We start from the raw sequence: 21,826 nt of genomic DNA on the forward strand, positions 1-21,826 counted from the left end.
TTTACATTTTGTATCTTGAAAAAGTTTGAAGCTTTTTGATGTTAACTGTGTAAGAATGCTTAGAAAAATAATTTGACTAAACAGACTGGACAACAATTACAAAAGTTTTTAAAAAATCTATCTTCTTTCTCATTTGATAATGTTTATGATGGCCTCCATAATATTATAGTGCTAAATACTTATTTATAATTTTTTTATTTAAAAAATTTTAAAAGTAATCTCTGTGCCCAACATGGGGTTCGAAGTCACAACCCTGAGATCAAGAGTCTCCTCCTGCTTTACTTAGCCAGCCAGGTGCCCCTACAATGCTAAAATATTTAGGTAAACTTGTCATTTTATAACGCCTAATGTCTACCCTAGAATTACAGCTTTATAATACACAGCAAATGTTGGCAAGAACAGGTAGCTCCGAGAAATAATTAAGAGTAATTGAAACGTAAATGACCTGTGTGGTAAATATGCATGTTCTAGGTGTGGCTTCCAACAAACATAAGCATTAAGGTAAAGCTCATCCTCATACATGATTGCCTGCACACAGAACATAGAACACAGAGGAGCTTCCCATCTTGCCAGCGCTCTCTTGAAATACAGACATCCTACTTACTCATTCAACCTGGGGGCCTCACCTCCTCCCCACAGAAAGCTCTGGAACCCCTCACCCTATGGGTGGTTTTTTTTGTTCATAGCTTGTCACCTCCTACATAACACTTAATCCTAAATTATGTTGGCATTTAAATTCTACCAGGGCAAGGATCTTTATTTATTGACATACATTAGTAAGTTTTGTTACATTGTCAGTAAACTTTTTTTTCAAAAGGCTAACTTTTTAAATTAACAGTGTTTAGGAGAGAGGTTAATAAAAATTTTCTTTCCCTTTGTTTTCTCCTCACAGTTCTATTGTCTATAGCCAGATAACTCTTAATAGTACAGACAACAGTAACAATGACAATTCTACCATCTAACATGGCTGAGAGAAAAAACCTAGGCATTAAATTCCATTGCTTCCTAATCTCCGGAAGGAGAATCTGGCTTCTCAGTTTCTGTTTTCTTGAGTAACTGATGCATCACTAATGGAGAGAGTTTACTTATAGTATGTAGTTCCTTTGTTGTTGATGGAATCTCTGGTTGCTTTGATATTAGAGAACTGGGAAAAGAAAAAATTGACATTGTTTTATTTATTTGTTTAAAATTTATTTATTTATTTTTAAATTTATGACATTTATTTTTGAGAGACAGAAACAGAGCACAAGCAGGGGAGGGGCAGAGAGAGAGGGAGACACAGAATCTGAAGCAGGCTCCAGGCTTCAAGCTGTCTGCACAGAGCTCAAAGCCGGCCTTGAACCCACCAACCGTGAGATCATGACCTGAGCAGAAGTCGGATTCTTAACTGACTGAGCTACCCAGGCACCCCTGACATTTTGTTTTAAATGCACTTCTGTCTATAGATAGTTTATGAAGTTGATTTAAAAAATAATTGCAACTATACAGTTTACTTGTTTGTTTTCTATGTTTATTTGTAAGTTATATTATGACTTAGAGTTGTTAAAAAATGTGGAAAATATCTTTGGCAGTGACATTTTAGTTCATCTTCTACAAGTGATTTTTGGTGTCCAGTTATCATTCAACCATGTCAAAGCTAAAATACAAGCTGATTTTCCTCTTACTTTAAAATATGCATAACTCACTTCTCACCTACTACTTAAATTTTTTTTAATGTTTATTTTTGAGAGAGAGAGACACACACAGAGCATGAGTGGGGGAGGGGCAGAGACAGGGGGAGACACAGAATCCAAAGCAGGCAAGAAGTATTAGATCATAACCTGAGCTGAAGTTGGACTGAGCCACCCAGGTGCCCCAGCTTTTCACTTTTTGCCTGATGAACATTAGCTAGTTTTGGCAAAACTTATGGCTAACGTGTTTTCCTGCTTTCATTTGCTGTGGTAAAGAGGATTCATTTCCAGGACCAGTCTGTTACTCTGTGCTTTCATTGTTCTTTCTTTCTTGTTTATTTTTAATACTTCCAGTTGATATTTTTTAATCTCATGGTTAAGTCATAAACAGGTTTGTTTTTTGTATTTTTGCTTAGAACTTAAGTTTTTTTTTTTTTTTTAAATCATTTAATACTGTGCTCTTCTTAACCCTGTTGTGGCCTTTTAAACTATATTAAGCAGTTAGAATTAGCTGCTAATATATTAGCATGCTGTGTGAAAACATCTTTAGGAACTTAGTACGATTGGTGTTCTTGTTTTTGTTATTTAAAACAAAATTTTTTAATGTTTATTTTTGAGAGAGAGAGTACAAGCAGGGGAAGTACAGGGAATGAAGGAGACACAGAATCTGAAGCAGGCTCCAGGCTCTGAGCTGTCTGGAGCAGCTTGGACTCAGGAACCACAAAGATCATGACCAGAGTGGAAGTCGGATGCTTAGCCGACTGAGCCACCCAGGCGCCCCTATTTTTATAGTTTCTTTTGAGTGAGAGAAAGCATGTGCACATGTGAGCAGGGGAGAGGCAGAGAGGGAGAGTGAGAATCCCAAGCAGGCTCTCTGCTGTCATGACAGTGCAGAGCCCGATGTGGGGCTGGATCTCACGATCTGTGAGATCATGATCTGAGCCAAAATCAGAGTGGACGCTTACTGACTGAGCCACCCAGGTGCCCCATGGTGCTTTTGTTTTTAAATCGTAGTCTTTTATTTATTTTTCAATTTTTAAACAGTAAACTGAACTCTGTTCATAATTGTTGTTGGGCTATCTAATATACTTTCTTTGCAGAGTATAGCATTATACAATAGCCTCAGTTTACAGAGGAGGACATGCTTGTGGTTATATGGATATGATAATAAAGGGCTGAACTTTTAAACAGAAAGAGTAGTTCTTTCCATTTTACTTCTGTCTTCTAAGTGTCTGAAGATCACAAAGAAATACTGAAGTTTCAGTCCTTTTTAAATTAAACCTCATTGTTCATTTGGTGTCATATAAGATAGTATTTGAATGCCTTAGAAAATTTCTTTGCCACTAAATGGTAGTAGTTTTGGTGGAGAAAGCTTGAATAATTTTTTCAAGTTTATTTATTTATTTTGAGAGAGAGAGAGTGCGAGCGAGAGTGCGAGCACAAAGTGGGGGAGGGACAGAGAGAGGGAAAGAGAAAGAATGCCAAGCAGGCTCTGCGCTGTCATTTCAGAGCCTGTTGCAAGGCTCGAATCACGAACCATGAGATCATGACCTGAGCTGAAGTCAAGCATTGGATGCTTAACTGAGCCAGCCAGGTGCCCCATGATTTTTATTTTTATTTTTTTGGTAACTTTCTGTTAGTTTGATTTTTAAAAATATATCTTAAAAAATGTTTATATATTTTTGAGAGGGAGGGAGAGAATCCCAAGCACACTCTACACTGTCAGCCCGGAGCCCAACATGGGGTTCAAACTCATAACCGCGTCCAAGAGTTGGACAGTTAACTGACCGAGCCATCCAGATGCCTCAGGATAGCCCTGGTTTCCTAAAGGACCATATTTCTGACTTTCTCTTTTTGGTAGAAACATGGTAGTTAAATAAGCTTGTTTTAATTTACTGAAGGCAAAGCATTTGTTGGTACTATCTAGATTATACCAATTTAAAAAAATATAAACTCAATGTAAGCAGTTTGAGTTTTTTCATGTGAAAATCTGTAAGGAAATAACTCTTAGTAAGGACACAAGAATGACTTACATCCTTTAGCAGTAGATGGAAATCAAACATTTTAAAATTCTGAACCTAATACCTATTTTAACACATGCATTTTTTCTCTGTGCTTACAAGACTTCAGAATGACAATTTTCATTTAAGTAATTATCTGCTGGCATGTTCTTAATTTTAAGCCTATCCCTTTCTTTAAAAAGTGAAAGTTGAAGATTTAGTTTTCACATGTGATGGTGAGACTCTGCTTCACTGAGAGGGTCAAGTGTGTTCATTTTGTCACTGTTGTCACATTTGTAAGGTGTGTTGTCACCGTGTGGTCACACAGGACAACTACCATGTTTGGGCACACTCCAGATCTGTTCTACTTCAAAAGTCTTATCCAAGACTAATTATTCTGAGTAGTAATGCTGTTAAATGAACTTATGAAAGACCTAGTGTAACTGGACTCTTGAGTCATGGTAGCCCATAGCCCAGCAGAATACCAGTGGGCAGTTTGTGTCTTGCATGAAGTGCATGCATGGCTAGGGGACAAGTGGGTGCTGACATCCAGGCCACACTGTCAGCCAAGCCATTTCTCTTATATGGGACTGTGTCCTTTCAGAGGGAAGGGCTCCTTTTCCATATATGTATTATTTAAAAATGGTTGCACATGACTCCTATGCCAGGCACTTTTGAGCACTGTATAAATACCAAGTTATTGAACTCATAACAACAATTTATTTTCCATATGAGGAAATAGGCACCAGGAGTTTAACTTGCCTTAGATGGGCTAGCATAACTACATTTCATAGCCTCAAGTCAAGTCTAATCTCTGTGGCTCCACAGTACAGGCTTACCTCCCTGTGCCACAATATGGCCTTTTTTGTCCTGCTAGAGTTTCATTTGCACAAAGGTACCACAGAGGCTACTGATGGCCCTGATAGCACATTTGAATGCCAGGATGAAAGGAATTGGACAGGGGCACATATGACACCCTCATCCCCACCCCGCCATCATGTGCCACTGTAGTAACTATCTTGCTAAGTGACAGTCAGGTTTTGACTTGTGTGGCTTTGACTTTTGTTTGACTTCAGTTGACTTGTGTGGCAGTTTTCCATTATATTGAGCAGAAAAACATACCCTTCTGTAATTTCTACCTGCTAACAGTTTTGTCACACATAGCTGTGTCTCAGGCTTTGTGTCTTTTTATCTAAATGTAGGTATCAGCATTGTTCCTTTTGTGCTTTTTTAATGGTAACTCCCCTGTTTTGTTCTTTTTCTGGGTTTCTTTCTAAGATGTTTTCACTATTGTCTTCCCTTTTCTAATAAGTTTTTGGAGAGAAGGGTTAAGTTTATCTTTTGTTCCTTACTGTTAATCTTGAAGTCAAATTAATAGAACTTTTACTTGATAGAGTGTGGTTCCCACTCTAATTCTGAGAACTACTCACTTTGCAGTACTGATATTTGAAAGAAGTGATCCCTCCATGCTCCCCCAAAATGCATTATTTATTAGACGCTGACTAGTAAAACTCCCATTGTGCCCTTTCCTGCCACAGAGTCCAGTGATTTTTAACCACTTAGTCCCCACTTAGAATCACCTGGGAGACCTTTTCATGCAGCTGATGGTGCATATTGTTACTCTAGACCAATTAAATCTGAATGAGGGACCCACTGTGTCTCACAATTAGGTTAGAATCTGGAAGGGCATTTCTGTAGGACACAGTTAATCAAAGACCCAGTATCCCTGGCAGAACCCTTTCATTTCTGCTGGGAATGTATTGTTCAGCAGAATGATTTTTGTGTTGTCCTAATTAGCTGTTCAGATTCTTGGTATCATGAATCAAATATTCAACCCTTGGGAAGAGTGAGGAACCTAATAAAATGTAGGAATTCTAATCAGTTTTTTTCTTCTAACTTTTTGAGAGCCTGGGTACTTATGTAGCTACCTGTGTGTGTGATCATAGGCAAATTTGGACTAGCAAAGTTTGGTTTTCCTTTTCATCCTGTTATTTATTAGACCCTGATACTATTCCTATTTCATCTTCTTTCTCCTTAAAAAATACGAAGTTGTGCTGTTATCAGCTTTGTGTTAAAAAGAAAACAAGTCAGATCTGTCATTTCTTTTTTTTCTTTTAAGTTTATTTATTTATTGAGAGAGAGGGAGAGCATGCACAGGCATGCACACAAGTGGAGGAGGACCATGGGGTGAGAGAGAGAGAATCCCAAACAGGTTCCATGATCATGACCTGAACTAAAATCAAGAGTTGGACACTTAACTGACCGAGTCACCCAGGCGTCCCCAGATTTGTCATATTTGTAAGGTATCATGAATTATAAAGTGCACCATTTATTTAGTAACATATTTTTAGAAAAGGAAATTATACTTAACTTTGTTGATATATTCACTTTTATTTTTAAAGTAGCTGATAATGTCTGTCTGTCCATATATCTTGATACCGTCTTTTGAGTATCATAACTCAAGTTTGAGTCTAAGCCTCTTCTCATTCATGTTCAGCTTCTCTTAGCATTTTAAATTAGTGAACTGGAAACTTTTGATGGGTAGATTGTAGTGCCTAAAAAATAAATTTAACTTTCATTAACATTCAAAACTGCCTAACCAAACTTTAATCTTAAAAACAGTGTGGTTTACTATAAAGAGAATTTCTAGTTTTTATTGTCTTTAATAGCATTGCTTACTCTCTGACAGGCAGATCTCAGGGTATGTGATAGCTCTTTGTCTTATTCTTGCCCAATAATTTTTTTCATGTAAATTTAATATAAAATGCTACCAATGAATTACCTGAAGTAATAGTAGCATGATTAGATACCAGTGCATGTTTAAATTGTTATTAATGTGGGTTTGTGGTACTGAGTGTATCTAATTTTTAGGAAATAGGGATCATAACACACAGCTTTTAAATTCATTTTTTCCTGGGGCGCCTGGGTGGCTTAGTCGGTTAAGTGTCCGACTTTCACTTAGGTCATGATCTCACGGTTCGTGGGTTCGAGCCCCGCGTCGGGCTCTGTGCTGACTGCCAGCTCAGAGCCTGGAGCCTGTTTCAGAGTCTGTGACTCCCTCTCTCTCTGACCCTCCCCTGCTCACGCTGTCTCTCTCTCTCTCTCTCTCTCCCCTAGAAATAAATAAAAACATTAAAAAAATTAAAAAAAAATTCATTTTTTTCTTGAGTCACCTAATCAACGAAGAGAAGTGGAAAATTAGAGTCAGTGATGGCAGAACTGTTTGATATGGACATTCTGTCTTTCAGTCTCCTCTCCGGGTTGGCTTCCTTGGGTTGGCTTCCTTGGATAGTCCTCTTGTTTCATCTCCTCCCCTCTCCCCTGCTTAATTGTCTGGGTGCCTTGAATACACCCTGTGTATGTGACAGGGTGGGAAATGAGAATGGGAAGAGGAGCGGTGCAGACCTCTAGATGCTTACAGGCCTTGATGAATGCTTAGTATGTTACTAGAAATTGCCATGTGGAGGAAGACAACTAATTAAGTCTTTTGTGAAATGGATCAGTGGAATTGAGAAGATTCAGTTGAAACACCTTGTTTTACAAGTATTTTTCTTTTTCTGTTTCCAGTTGCAGATAATCACCATTCATTTGTTGTGTTTTCAGTCATGTACTAAACAGTTTAACTTGTACTTTATCTGTGGCTCTTGTTAAGTCCTTTAATAAAACTTAATAAAAATCTTTCTGGGGCACCTGGGTGGCTTGGCGGGGTCAGTGTCCAACTTCGGCTCAGGTCATGATCTTGTAGTTTGTTAGTTTGAGGCCCACATCAGGCTCTGCATCGTCAGTGTAATTTGGGATTCCCTCTCCCCAGCCCCTGCCTCCACTTTATCTGCCCTCACCCCCTGCGCCACCCCCCTGCACTCTTTCCTTAATTCTCCCTAAATAAACTTAAAATCTTTCTAAGCAGATTGTTTGTTACCTTTTTCTTTTACTTCTTGGGCTGATTTTCCCAAATTCTGCAAAATTATAAATTCATTTGTTAATTTCTGCTTGTTAAGGATACCAGGTACAATTTCTTGAATTTGCTTCTGGCTATGAGGTTACAGATTAGATTATGTTGCTACTTTAAATTATAAGCAAATTTTTGTTTTGCTTGTACCTTTCCCTAGGGAGGGAACCCATAATCCATTAGCTTTTTAAGAAATCTGTAAATCAGGTAAATTTACTTCTAGAGACTGCAGGGCATTAATTTTGAAGATCAGTCAAAATATACTGTTGTGCTATTTTAAAGGATTTTTGCATCTTAAAAAAAATTCTAATTATATATAGGTGGTAGATTTTAGGAGAGATCTACTGAGTAGCAGTGTCCATTTCTTTTCTTTCCTTCCTTTCCTTCCTTTCCTTCCTTCCTTGTTTATTTCTTTTGAGAGAGAGACCTTTCTTCCTCCCTCCCTTCCTTCCTTTTCTTTTCAGAGAGAGACCGTGAGTGGGGAAGAGGCAGAGGAGAGAGAAAAACAATCCTAAATGTTCTCCATGCTCAACGCAGAGCCTGACCTGGGGCTGTATTCCATGACCCTGACTGAGATCATGACCTTAGCCAAAGTCAAGAGTCGGACGCTCACCAAAGTGAGCCATCCAGGCGCCCTAGCAGTGTCTATATTTGTGTTGAAAGCCTTTTCTAAAATTAATACTCCATTTATTTCAGGTAAAATGTTCTGAAATATAGATTATAAAAGCAAAGCTTTTTATTTGGATACAAAACCAAAACCTGCAAATATTTATTTCATTACAAGAAGTAAAGCAAATGGGTTTAGTTTATGTAGTATACAAAAATAGTTGGTAGTTTTACACTAATTTTATAATGTGATTGATCACATGCTCTTGAGTCTTCCTTAAGTGGCAAAATAATCAGCTTTTATTTGCCACTTCCTGGAAGTGGTACTGAAATTACTGGTTATAGCTGGGATCTCCTAGATATTTTTAGAATAAAAATCTACGGTTAAGTTCTTGACAGTATTATTTATTTGTGCTATAGTACAGTTTCTACTGTTTTACTTTCAAATACGGATGTACCTATTCCCACATTATATATGGATAATATGATGCTTGATAGTAAGGCACTACACGGCTGTAATAAAGGAGGCTCATTTTTATCTCCTTGAGTAGTAGTATGAGTAATCAAGAGAGGAAGCTGATTTGGGCTTGAACCTTGAAAGAGATGGGCTCACTTAGTGGCCAAAACCACCTAGTAGAAGGAAATTCCTGGTAGAGGAGGAGTAATGTCATGGCAGCCAAGGTATGCGGAAATAGAGACCTGTGATGTGCTGGTGAGAGTAAGGATGTTGGACAAGTGTGATTATATGTTTATTTATTTATTTTTGAGAGCGAGTGAGCAGGGGAAGGGCAGAGAGAGAGAGGGAGGGAGGGAGGAAGAGAGGATCTCAAGCATGCTCCACACTCTTGAGTATAGATCCCAACACAGGACTCAAACTCACAAACTGTGAGATTGTGACCAGAGCAGAAACCAGGAGTCGGGACACAACTGACTGAAGCCACTTAAGCATCCTGGGCAAGTGTGACTACAAAGGCAGGTGTAAAGGGTGCACTTTTTGGGTTTTTTGGACAGCTTGAATTACTTTGGTACAAATCAGTTTAATATACATTCTGTCAAATTATCTTAAATATACATTAGATTTTTATAATCCTGGAATGATCTAATTTAGTATTTTCCAAAGGTAGATCAGTTTGTATGAGTTTGTGTGTGGTATGTGTGTACACCCCCTGGTAGGGAAAACAAGTATCCATTGGGGTAGTCTATTTATGTTTGTTATAAATTTAAAAAATTAAATGTTACTAATATTTAACATAGGGGTTAAATTTGCACCCTTATTCAGCCCTGATGTCAGAAAGTACTTGCTAAAGTGGTGCATAAAGGGGGCTCCACAAGGCAGCTGTGGCACTCCCAGTCATTGGCTTTGTTTCTGGGAGTTGCCACGAGGCTGAGCTTACTATTGTAAGTTTACTTGTGTTTGATGATGTAGATTTAGGGAGTAATTTCCACTGAACCCTGCAAAACAAACAAATAATTCAAAGATTCTTGTAAAAAACCTTAATATAAGAAATGTGAATAAGAATAGGGAAGAAGAAAATGGTAGTGCTGATAGTTAAACTACTAGAATTAACTTTTTTTTTTTTTTTTGTTTACCTACCATGCTCTAATTATTTTAGAAGATGGTTAAGCCTATAAGAGATTATCAAGAAAGATATTGGACATGTAGGCGTACATCTTTGTTCCTTCTGTTTTTAAACAGAATATAACACATATAATTTAGGGTTGCCTGGATGACTCAGTTGTTTAAACATCCTACTCTTGATCTCAGCTCAGGTCATGATCTCACTGTTGTGAGTTCAAGCCCCACATTGGGCTATGTGTTGAACAGCACAGAGATTGCTTGGGATTCTCTGTCTCCCTCTGTCTCTACCCCTCCACTGTTCACTTGCCATGCGTACAGGCACATACACACTACCTCCCTCCCTCCCTCTCTCCCTCTCCCTCTCTCTCTCAAAATAAATAAACATAAAGTATGTAATTCAATAATACATGTTAATTATTTATAAATAACTGGAATGGATGTATGCCCAAAGTATTCTCTGATAAGGGTGTTCTGTCAGTTTTTAGATAACAAGAAGCCCTATATAGCTTGTAGCTCAAAAATTGATGAACACTTTATGATAAAACGATTGATGTTCATAGCAAATGACCCTCAGGTAGACAGTCTAGCAGTAATCTAGTTTTTTTTGGATTCAGTTATGATGTCTGTAGAAGATTTCTCCAGTAGGTGCTAGAAAGGATCTACCAGCTGGTTCACAAGTGTCTCCTGCCAAAAGACCTTAGTGCCCACTCCGATGTCTTGAAGCACCAGAGGCTGATGTGATATTGTATGTTAATGTAACTGTCTATAATTTCAGTAAGTGGGTGCCATATTTAATAAATCTTATCTTAATTCCTAGATATTATAACTTCACTACCGAAAGTTAATTTAGTAGCCCTAAAGTTGTTTAGATTGGCCGTGGAGTTGGCAGCACAAATGAGAGTTCTAGTCAATTAAAGATAAGATCAGAGAGGAGCAAACTTAAAGGGATTACATTCTTTCTGCAGGTATTCAGTGTATTTGCTTAGTTATTTTTTTAGTGTTTACTGACTTAATTCACTGGTTTGGTGTAGGAGGAAAAGCTTCTGCATTCCTTTCTGTGGCATCGACTTGCCTTCTTACATAAAATTGTATTCCAGCATGTGGTGGAATCTGCACTGGTCAGCGTTAGACCTGAGAGCCACCACTTTGACAGGGCGTCTGAAAAACAACTTGTATATTTACACAGAAGGGTCACAGAAAATAATGTGCTATGACTTAGCAATTGAGATGGCCGGGTAAACTGTAAAATGTAAACTCTGAAGAGATTAAACTTTAAAGTTTTGATTGAAATTGTTTCGAAACCAATCATGCATTTGTTTTTATTATTAAATAATATATAGAAGACAAGTTGATACCAGTCTTTATGGCTCATGATCACAGATTTTGAACATACTATACTGGACCCTATTGCAGTAATATTTGCACAAGTTAAGTTGAATGGGGGTGAGTGTACACTTTGTGCAAATTCATCTCTTTCAGTCTTCCTTTTGTTCATTGTGTCAACCTTTTAGGACTGTTGTAAAGATTCAGTGCCTGCCACTTACTACCCAAAAGTTGCTGCTGTTGCTTATATAAGATAATAGTTGTTTAGGGGGAGAAGGATAATCACTGGTGGCAGGGACCTTACAGATGTAAATAAGAATAATTTGACAACATGAAAATTTGGTGTGGGAAGTCTCTTAAACTGAATTTGTTTTAGGGCACACTGAATATTTTACTTTCCTTTTTCTTAGCAGCAGCAACTTGTGATTGGCGGTACCGGATATTCAATTGCACATCCCTACATCAATGCACTGCCAATGGTAAGAATTCCTCCCCCTCTGAATGTTAGAGCGTTTTAATGGGTCTTTTTATTATTTTCCTACTTGTAAGTGTCTCTTAAGAATATTTACAGTTTCTTACAGGTTGACAAAATATATCTGTGTTCCCAGAGTAAAGAAATGTTTTAAAAAATATATGTAAGGTATATTTTTTTTAGTTAAAAAATACCTTACTTTGGAGATTTCCATTATCTGTAGATTTTATAACCACTTTGCTGTGGTTATCAAGATGAAAACTATTATTATATAGCGATGATCTTGTATTTTAACAATAGAATAGAATTGTTAAACAGTCTTTTTGCATATTGCATTTATTTTAGTATTTGTAGTTAATGGACAGTTAAATGACTAATATTCTGTCCGTTTTTAGTGAGTGAATGATTTTCAAGAGAACCATCCTTATTATTTCAAAAGATCATTTAGAAACCTTTCTCTGTGTGTGGAATAAATATCTTTGAACTGTATTATACAGAAAAGGCATCTGTAGGTGTTGAGATAGCTCTGTTTTCTTAATATGTCTTGGATGACTTTTGGCAAGAACTCTCTTGTAATTAAGTGATGGAATTTGACTAAATTTCTAAAGTTTATTCTAACTGTAGGCTAAGTGATCTCATTACTGTTAACTAAAATCAGAATGATTCTCCCTTAAAAAAAGTAATTCTTTACCTAAGTGGTATTGGTACGTATTTTAGAATTCAATAAATAGGAGAATTCTATTAGTTAATAATAAATTTCAGAATATTTTCTGTACTACATTATTAAAAAATTTGATTGTTTTTACTTAATCACATTTTTTATTTTAAACATTAAATCAAATAGCTATAGAAACTGAAAAAGCCTTATAGAACTTGATGGGAACTGTAGATATATCAGTCTGAAATAAAAGCTATTAAAATTAACTAGAACCAGAATAATGGGTGAGATGAGTTATCTGTGAACAAATTCCTAGGAAGTGATTCATTTTAAAGATGGACTGGTCAGTGTGTTGATAAGAGAATTTCTTCTCCCTTTTCCCCCTCTTATTTTCTTCAACATTCCCCATTAACTGCTGAGAGAATTTTTTGTGTGGCCTGCCTTAGCACGATGACATGAGTTCTTCATTAGTTTAGGAGACACTTGCTGGGTTCTTTAGAGTCCTCAGGTGTCTCATTAACCATGGTTAAAATCTGCTGTTTTCCTCTGAAGCATTACAGTTTCTCATGTAAGAGACAGCTCTCTGGTAAATCAGCTCCATCAATTGGATTACCTGTCCTTGGCTTTATGTTTGAAGTTCACATTTGGAGTGAGTCTTAACTATTTGTGGCATGTCCCCCTTGAGAATCCATTGTGCAGGCCTGTATGTGAGGTACAGGTGCTGTGTAACTGGCTATCTCTTCTAAGTGCCTATCTTCAAGTGAATTTTTCAGTGTGTTCCTCACGACTGCGTGTTGTTTTGTTTTTGGAATAGCTCTTAGACTGTCTTTCAAATCAGATTATTTCCAGCACATTTACCAATTTTATTGAGAGGTCCTTAAATCATTTTTAAGTCATGATCATAGAAATTTATGTTAGTTCTAAAAATGTGTTAGTAAAAGGCCAGGATTATAACAAACTTCCTTATAGTCTAGCTGAGGACATGACAGCTATTTGTACATATTTGCATGATGTGCTAATAAGTTTATAGGTATTGGTTCAGTGGTGGTTTTCTCATGAACTTGAGAAATGCCCGTGTTTTGAGTTAAACCTATGCTATGTAGTATCTTACATTTTTTTTACTGAAAATGGCCATAAAGGAATGCTTTGTGGGAATGTATACCTTACCTCTACCACCCCACCCTCACCCTCAAGTTTGTTTTTGATATAAATAAAGATGAGGTATTTGTAATATTCTTTAATGCTTATTCTTCACTTGGCTAGGTATAGTTTATTTTATCTCTAATTGTACCTTACGTCATCATGGTTTACAGCTACTTTCCTAAGTAAATGTGGATCTCGTTGTATTTATTAATAGAATCCGTTGGCCATCAAGTATATATTATTATTTTAACTTTTTATTGTGCACATTTTCAGACATACTCTGAAAGATAGGATCACATAATGAACTTTCACTCAGCTGCACTAGTCAGAAATTTTTTTTCATCTTTAAGCACCTCGTTTCCTTGTCTCTCTCGCCCCCTCCCCCATACCCCCAGTTATTTTGCAGTCAGCACATGTATCACATGATTTCGTTCTTAGATATTTTATTTAGTATGTAGCTATGTAAGATAGGGATTGTTTAAAAATATATATATATTTTAAACCTGTGAGTGAATACACACACACCCCCCCAATACAATTTATCACACTTTAAAAATTGGTAATTTCATTTTTTATTTGAAAAGGGATTTAAATATACTTTTGAAAAATTGTAGTAAAAAGCATAAAATTTATCATCTTAAGCATTTTTAAGTGTGTAGTTAGTACACTTAAGTGTAGTGTTAATGATATTCACATTGTTGTACAACAGATCTCTAGAACTTTTTCATCTTGCAAAACTCAAACGGATTGAAACTGATAACCATTGAACAGAAAACTTTCCATCTTATCTGCAGCTGGCAACAACTATTTTCCTTTTTGGTTTTATGAGTTTGACTACTTTAGATACTTTATACTTAGTGTAAGTGGAATCATATGGTATTTGTCTTTTGTGACCGGCTTACTTAGCATAATGTCCTCTAGGCTTATCAGTCTTGTGGCATGTAGCATGTGACAGGATTTCTTTCATTTTAAAGGTTGAATATTCCACTGTATGCTTATACCATATTTTATTTATTCATTAGTCAACACTTAGGTTGCTTCCATCTTTGGCTCTTGTGAATAATGCTGCAATGAATGGGTATGCAAATATCTCTTCAAGATCCTGCTTTCATTTCTGGGTATATACCCAGAAATGAGATTGCTGGATCTTATGGGAATCTCCATAGTGTTTTCCAGAGTGGCTGCACCATTTTCTATTCCCACCAAAAGTGCACACGTGCTCTGATTTCTTTCTGTACATTCTCTACATTCTTTCTAAAATCTGTGATATTTNTTTTTTTTTTTTGGATAGTGGACATTTTAATGCATGAAGCGATGACAGTAATTTCTTAGTATCATTAAATAGCCATTTAATTTAAATGTTCCTCATTTGCTCATAAATAATGTTTCTACAGAGTCATTACAAAATCTATATATTAGTTTTGGTTGGTATATACATCTTAACTCTCCTGCCTCTTTATTTATTATAGTTTTTCCCTTTTAACTTACTTGCCATATAAGGTTTCCTCAATCTGTGTTTATTATTATTATTAATTTTTAATGTTTATTTACTTTTGAGAGAGAGACAGAGTGCAAGTTGGGGAGGGGCAGAGAGAGAAGACAGAGACTCCAAAGCAGGCTCCAGGCTTTGAGCTAGCTGTCAGCACAGAGCCCGATGCAGGGCTCAAACCCACAGATTGCAAGATCATGACCTGAGCTGAAGTCAGATGCCCAACTGAATGAGCCACCCAGGTGCCCCTGTTTTTTAAATTGCATCCCTATAGTAAAATGCCTCTCTTTTCCTTGTGCTATTTTATAAATCAGTAGTTATATCCAAGAGCTTAATCTAATTCAGGTTTTTCTTGCTTTATTTTGGGCTGTTAGGGTGAGGATGTGCTAAGGACTCCAAGAAGAGTTATGTGTTTTAGTTGTCTCTGTGAGATTAGGTGACTGTTGATCACTGCATAGATCTCTTATTTCTATGCAACATGCAAAATGTTGATATCCTATTTGTATCAAGCCTTTATTTATGATCTGTAATATCTCTGTAAAGAGAAACTTCCCTCATCAGATGCTTGGTCACTCTGCGGCACAGTTTGCACAGGAAAGGCTGATTACTTGATTCTTTCCTTTATTTACCAATTTTCAAAGTATTTGAGTTGTTTCCTAGAGTCTTGGAAAAGTAGACCAATGAAGATTCTTTTTTTTTTTTTTAAGTATCATTGAGCTTTTATCTTTAAATATTTTGTTTATTGCCTTGTCATTTTTACTCTTATGATGATGATGCTCAAAGGAGGCTATCTCAGTTGGCTTTTACATAAATTTCTTTTTCTTTCATATATGTATCATATTAGGTTAAATATAAATGTAATATAACATGTTATTAAATTATAAAATATATAAGTGAAATGTAAACATATAAAATACATATAGACATATTAGGTAGGATGTTTTTGGTCTTATATATGTTACATCTTTATACCAGTATCACCAATATGATTACTAAAAACGGCTTTTTGGGCCTGTGTCCTGCTGCGGTTTACAGTCTTAAGTATTCTGTTTTATAGTACTTGAAGTAAATCCGTTTGCATGATTTTTCTGCCATCTTGTTATATAGTCAGGTCCGTTTGTTTCATTTTTTTTTTAGCATTCAGGATTTAAATGTTTTGATTTAGTTTTGGTTTATAATTATAAATAAATCATTTATGTACTTCTAAATAAGGTACATTTTTATTTCTCCCTTTATAAGTAACCAGTTTTAACTATATTACTATTTGAGTATATATAAACAAACCCATGTATATATGTAAACTGGAGACCATCTTAAAGCGCTGTATAGAGTTAGCCTGCCTGCTTTTTAATAACTTTGTAGTAGTCCTTGGTATCTCATTTGTATCTTTTCATGTATTTTAGATCTATTTGTGTGTTTTTTTCTTTGAACTGTTCAAAAGATAGATTCTTATTTCCAAGAAAATCTGTTGACTTTTAAAAAAAAAAATTTAATGTTTTTCTTTTTTTTAATTCTGAGAGAGAGACAGCGTGAACAGGGGATGGTCAGAGAGAGGGAGACACAGAATTTGAAACAGGCTCCAGGCTCGGAGCTAGCTGTCAGCACAGAGCCTGAAGCGGGGTTCAAACCCATGAACCGTGAAATCATGACCTGAGCCGAGGTCTGACGCTTAAACGACTGAGCCACCCAGGCGCCCCTCTGTCAACTTTTTTGACCAGTCCCTCAGACCTCTTGTTTTCTCTTGCTCTGATTACATAGCCGTCTCACAACTTGTAAAAATTAATTTGGTTTAACAATAATATTTTTTGCTAAGAGAAGAACTAAGCTGACCAGTTGTGTCTTATCTTTGAATTCCGTGGAATTGGACCCTTGAAATGAACATTTTATTTGAAAAGTGAACCCAGAAAGTTCCTGTTGGTGTGGCGGAGTAGTGGGGAAGTAAGAAAAGATAAAGAGGCCAGTAGGGATGCCTTAATGAGTAGGTTACTGTTGTGGGCAGTTGGGGCTCAAATCATGTTAGGGACTTGTGGGAGATAGAGTAGAACATGCCTCTGAATTATTTCACTCAAGGGTCAGTGAGGCGGAAGTAATTGGTCTACCAGCTCCCATTCCATATTGAGTTATGCTTTCAGGGTGAGCAGGTCATCACCTCCTCAGCAGCTTCTCCCTGACCTAACCTCTGGCCGGAGATGACTGGTAGGTGTTGGTGGAAAAAGCTGTCTAGTTCCTATGGAAAGTTCAGCGGTGAGGGGATGTGGGCTGAGCGCTGCCAACTGTGTTGCGTCAGTGAGTATTCCAGTCTGCAGTTACATTCTCACTGTCAATTAGTGAATCATTCTTCTCATTCATAAATTGCTCTAGTGTATTTTGTTAACATCTATTCTTTCAAAACTAGATTATCCTCAGAGAACTGACAAAAGTAAGTTACGGCTTGCTAGACTGAGGATGAGGCCCCAAAGAGTTGTGACCCTTCCTAGAGGTGGGATCATTCAGGTGGTGTGTTTTGAGAAACCAGTGATCTGATCCCTTTTACTACCTACTTTTTTTTTTTTTTTTAGTTTATTTATTTATTTTGAGAGAGAGAAATTCCAAGCAGGCTCCATACTATCGGTGCAAAGCCCCATCGTAGGGCTGCAACTCACCAACTGTGAGATCATGACCTGAGCCAAAACCAAGAGTAGGACAGTTAACCACTTGAGCCAGCCAGGTGCCCCTACTACCTACTTTTTAATTATATCATCTGTGAATTGTCTTGTTCTATTCATTGTCATTTATCATCTTTCACTGTCATGTGATTTTGAAGTGGTATTATTAAATGTGAAGAATGAATGGCATTATTATATAGATGGCATTGTATAAAGTATTCATTTTCTTTTTGGTTGAGAATTTATGCCTCTGGAGAATTAATTTTCACATCAATAGTAAAATGGTTACATTGAAAAACTCTTACTCTTGAGGGTTTTTTTTCCCCTTTAATGGATGAAGGTGAAAACATCTACAGGCTCAGTTTCTTTCAAAAGGGATTATGTCATTGTATATGTCTGAACAGTTGTCTCTGAAAATGTATGGTTTATCTTTTATTAAAAACAAAAGATAAACTCAAAAAAGCAGACCACATACACGTTGGATTTATATTTACTTAATCCCCTGTATCTTACCATTGGATGATTGTTCTTTGATGTGAGGCTTCTGTAACTAAAATGGAACCTGAAAGATTGTGTTATCTATCATTTGAAAGTCAAAGAAAGCTTGAATTCTTACATAGATTTAGGCCTTACATTAAATGGTAGAACTTGTTATGGTGGGTTGCTGTTGTTATTTAAAAATTTATTTTCATGTTTTACATAATTTTGGCATCTGTTCCCTAGGTTTTAATATGGGCCCCATGTAGCCAGAAACAAAATATAGCTCTCTTCTTATCTCGAGGAACCCAGAATAGAGTGAGAGCAAGAATGTAAAACTTATGTAGAGGTAGAGAATGACTGTTTAATGGAAAAATGTTAAAACAAAAAGTGTCCTTGGAGCCCCTGGGTAGCTCAGTTGGTTGAACTTCAACTCGATTTAGGCTCAGGTCATGATCCCAGGGTCATGGGATCAAGCCCCATATCCCTGTCTCTCTGGTGCTTGGATTTCTGTCTGTCTGTCTGTCTGTCTGTCAGTCTCCCTCTCACTCAAAAAAAAATGGGGGGGGGGTCCTATCTCCACTTATTTTCTGGCCTTATTTTTTAAGTATTTCAAACTTTTTACACTCTCTGTACTATGTTAAATTTAGTCTTACTAGGTTCTAACACATTCAGGGCTGGACTACATGCTTTAATATTAGCAGTACAGCCGTAACATTTGAAACTATAGGCCATTGCAAATTTCTGGATATACTGAAGCCAGTAGGAGTTTCTTTATTTTTTCCCCATTCTTCCTTCCTTTTATCAATCCACCTTTCCAGTGGATAGTAATACTTTTTTTGTTATTTAAATTTTAATTTTTTCTCCAAAAGGAAATTAATATAGTAAAGTTTGGTATGTAAAAGATAGGAATTTCTGCTTTTAATGGCTACTATTTATTCCCTTCTCATGTTCTCCCTTTTTTAAGCCAGTTACTTTCAGTCATATCTTCTGATTGTTTTCCTCTGGTTCATTGGCACAGAGATTCTTTACAGTGACTTTCTCTCTTTCCTGTGATTACCATTTGCTCCGATAAGCAAGATCTTTAAAAAAAATAAAAAGGATGCTAATGCTCTTATTTCGTGATATTATTTGTTTCCAGTCAGATCATTCCAGTGGGATCATTTGAGGTTATTATAATCTGACACTTTTAAAAAATGACTTAGAACATAAGGGTTTGTGAATTTAGAATAGATTACATAGAAATACTTAAAATGTGTAGAGTATTTGGAGACACCAGACATTTGATTAATTTAAAAGTTCTTTGATAAGTAATAAAGTAAAAAAATCAAATGAGTAAATGTTTTGTGATAGAGTATAAATATCTTACTTAAGTCTCTGTAACTGTGAGGTTTTTAATAACTCTGTCATCTACTTTATTCCTGTTTATAATCACCTAGATAATAAATCGTAGAGATTGCTCTGAACCACATCTCGTTCCCACAGTTCTGTCCTTTCCTAAGAGTGTCTGCACTACTGTATCAATACAGAGGTTGGAACCATGGTGAGATGGGACTGGGGTGGGACCCTAGGTTCTCACAAAGATCACTTCTCCTTTATTTTGCATGAGGAACATTTAAGGAATAAAATTGTCATGCTGTTCTTCAAAGCAAAAGAAATTATATCCATTTAAAAAATATAGAGGTTTCAGTATTCATAAATTCACTTAAGGTTTTTTTAATTTTCATTCAAAGGAGGGATTTGATACTTTAGCGTCAGTTTCAGAAACCAGGTCACAGTAAAGCATTTGATTTGAATATTGTGGACTTTTGAAGTAAATTTTGTGTCACATCTTTAAAATCATTTAATTGTTTTATGATGCCTTTTAGTATAGTCCCTACGTGATGGTACAACTGTGGATAGGATAAAATAAACAATGGCTTTCATAAAAATACTCGATTAAAAAGTTATTTTTAATGTTATTTTACACACACACACACACACACACACACACACACACAGTGAGCGGGGGAGGGGCAGAGAGAGAAGGAGACCCAGAATCTGAAGCAGGCTCCAGGCTCTGAGCTGTCAACACAGAGCCCGACTCGGGGGCTCAAACTCGGACTGCAAGATCATGACCTGAGTTGAAGTAGGACACTTAACCTATTGAGCCACCCAGGCACCCCAAAATAAATACTTTAAATTCAGGCATTTGGAAATGATATGTAAGTCATTACCTACCTGTTTTTTTTCCTTTTGTAGTGGGTTCTACTTGTACTAGAGATGGAAGTTTATTTCAAAAACAAACTTTCTCTGATCTGTCTGCTATGTGGGGATGACCTCTTTACCATCAGCAATCTGGGGTGCGTGTGTGTGCGCGCGCGCGCGCACAATTACAGGATGACTCATTGAGACACCTTGGCCCTTGTTTGCTATTGTGTCCTCCTCCTCTTCCCACCTCCACATCTGAACCTGCAGTATATAGTTGTTTGCGGTAGCCACTAATAATATGTGGCTTTCGAGCACTTGAAATATGACTAGTCGTAGTTGAGATGTGCTGTAAATATAAAATGCATTGTGGATTTTTAAGACAAGATAAAATCGTGATTTTAAAATACTTATTACAAGAAATGATCACATTTTGGTTATATATATTGGGTTAAATTAAATATATTATTAGAATAACTGCCACCTGTTTCTCCTTAAATTTTCCATGTGGCTCCTAGAAAATTTAGAATTACATAATGTGGTGTGCATTGTGGCTTGCCTTGTATATCTGTTAACTGGGTTGCCCTAGAACTTACCAGTCACAGCTACCTGACCATAGGTTCTCCTTATGTGTCAGAAACAAGTAATGAGAGCAGTGAAGAACTTGGCTAATGCTAAGATCTGAGGAAACAGGCGTGACCCTCAGAGCATTCCTAAAATTAGATCATGGTGTTGCCAGGTGAACTGGGGGAGACCCAGCCTGTCCAATAGGTGTCACCAAAAGTTCCTGGTCTTGTCACAAGAAAGAATTCAAGGACAGATGCATGACACTGTGACAGAAGCTCACAGAAGCGAGGAAGTTTATTAGAGTGAAAGTACAGTTTGGAGATGTGAGCTAGGGTGAGGGAAGTTGGAGCACATGGGGATTGGGCCTCTGTCTTTTACTGAGGGCTGTTAAGGGGCTGTTAACTGGGGGTGGAATATTCATTACCTGGGGCAGGGATGCAGGGTGTTTAGAGTTTTCTTCTTGATTTGGTCAGGGGTTTTTCTGTCATAGCATCTGCTGTCTTCCCCCTGTCCAGTTTGATGAGGCTTGATGTAGAGTGCTTGCTGCCCGCCAGGCCTCTGGCTTTCCCCATAGCCAGAGATGACTTCCGGGTTGCTGGCTTCTAGGTATCCTGTTAGAACCTAACTAACTGCCTACTCTAACAGTCCATCTATATTATAAAGCTAAATAAGTTGTCCTCACTCACTAAGTAGGTCCTGCTTTTAAAAATAAGGAATTAGAGCCTAGAGGAGTGATGCCACTTTACGTATTTTGTCATAGTTAGAGAACCAAGACTGGAATCAGAGGTCTTCACTTGCAGTCCAGCATTCTTAAAAATTGTATATCCTACAAATGATAGAGTATTTTTCAAAGATGAATCATGAGAGCTTTCAGAGGCACCCAGGAGGAGATAGAATAAGGTTGAAAGCATTTTAGTTAGAGATCTCTAGGTTTTGCGTTGATGGTTCCCCCTGCCCCCCATTACTATTCAGTGCTAAAGATGCAAAATGTCAGGAAAATTTTCTTTTATTAAGATTAGATTTATTTCTTATCTATTTGTGTTATTTTCTTATTTGGGGAA

General features: G+C 36.9%; 1 protein-coding gene across 4 annotated transcripts in view; it reads left to right on the top strand.

The window, feature by feature from the left end:
* Positions 1–21,826, top strand: part of TBL1XR1 (TBL1X/Y related 1) — a 174,730-nt gene that overhangs the window by 75,126 nt on the left and 77,778 nt on the right. For 2 of the 4 annotated variants that reach the window (XM_077752367.1, XM_077752365.1), the window contains exon 2: positions 11,541–11,606. The gene's annotated coding sequence lies outside the window, so the exon portion shown is untranslated. Of the gene's footprint in view, positions 1–11,537; positions 11,607–21,826 lie in introns of those variants that run through there. The other 2 variants (XM_077752366.1, XM_077752368.1) reach the window with 2 other exon arrangements.

The sequence above is a fragment of the Crocuta crocuta genome, unplaced genomic scaffold (assembly GCF_008692635.1).
Source record: "Crocuta crocuta isolate KB4526 unplaced genomic scaffold, BGI_CrCroc_1.0 scaffold151, whole genome shotgun sequence".
NCBI lineage: Eukaryota > Metazoa > Chordata > Mammalia > Carnivora > Hyaenidae > Crocuta > Crocuta crocuta.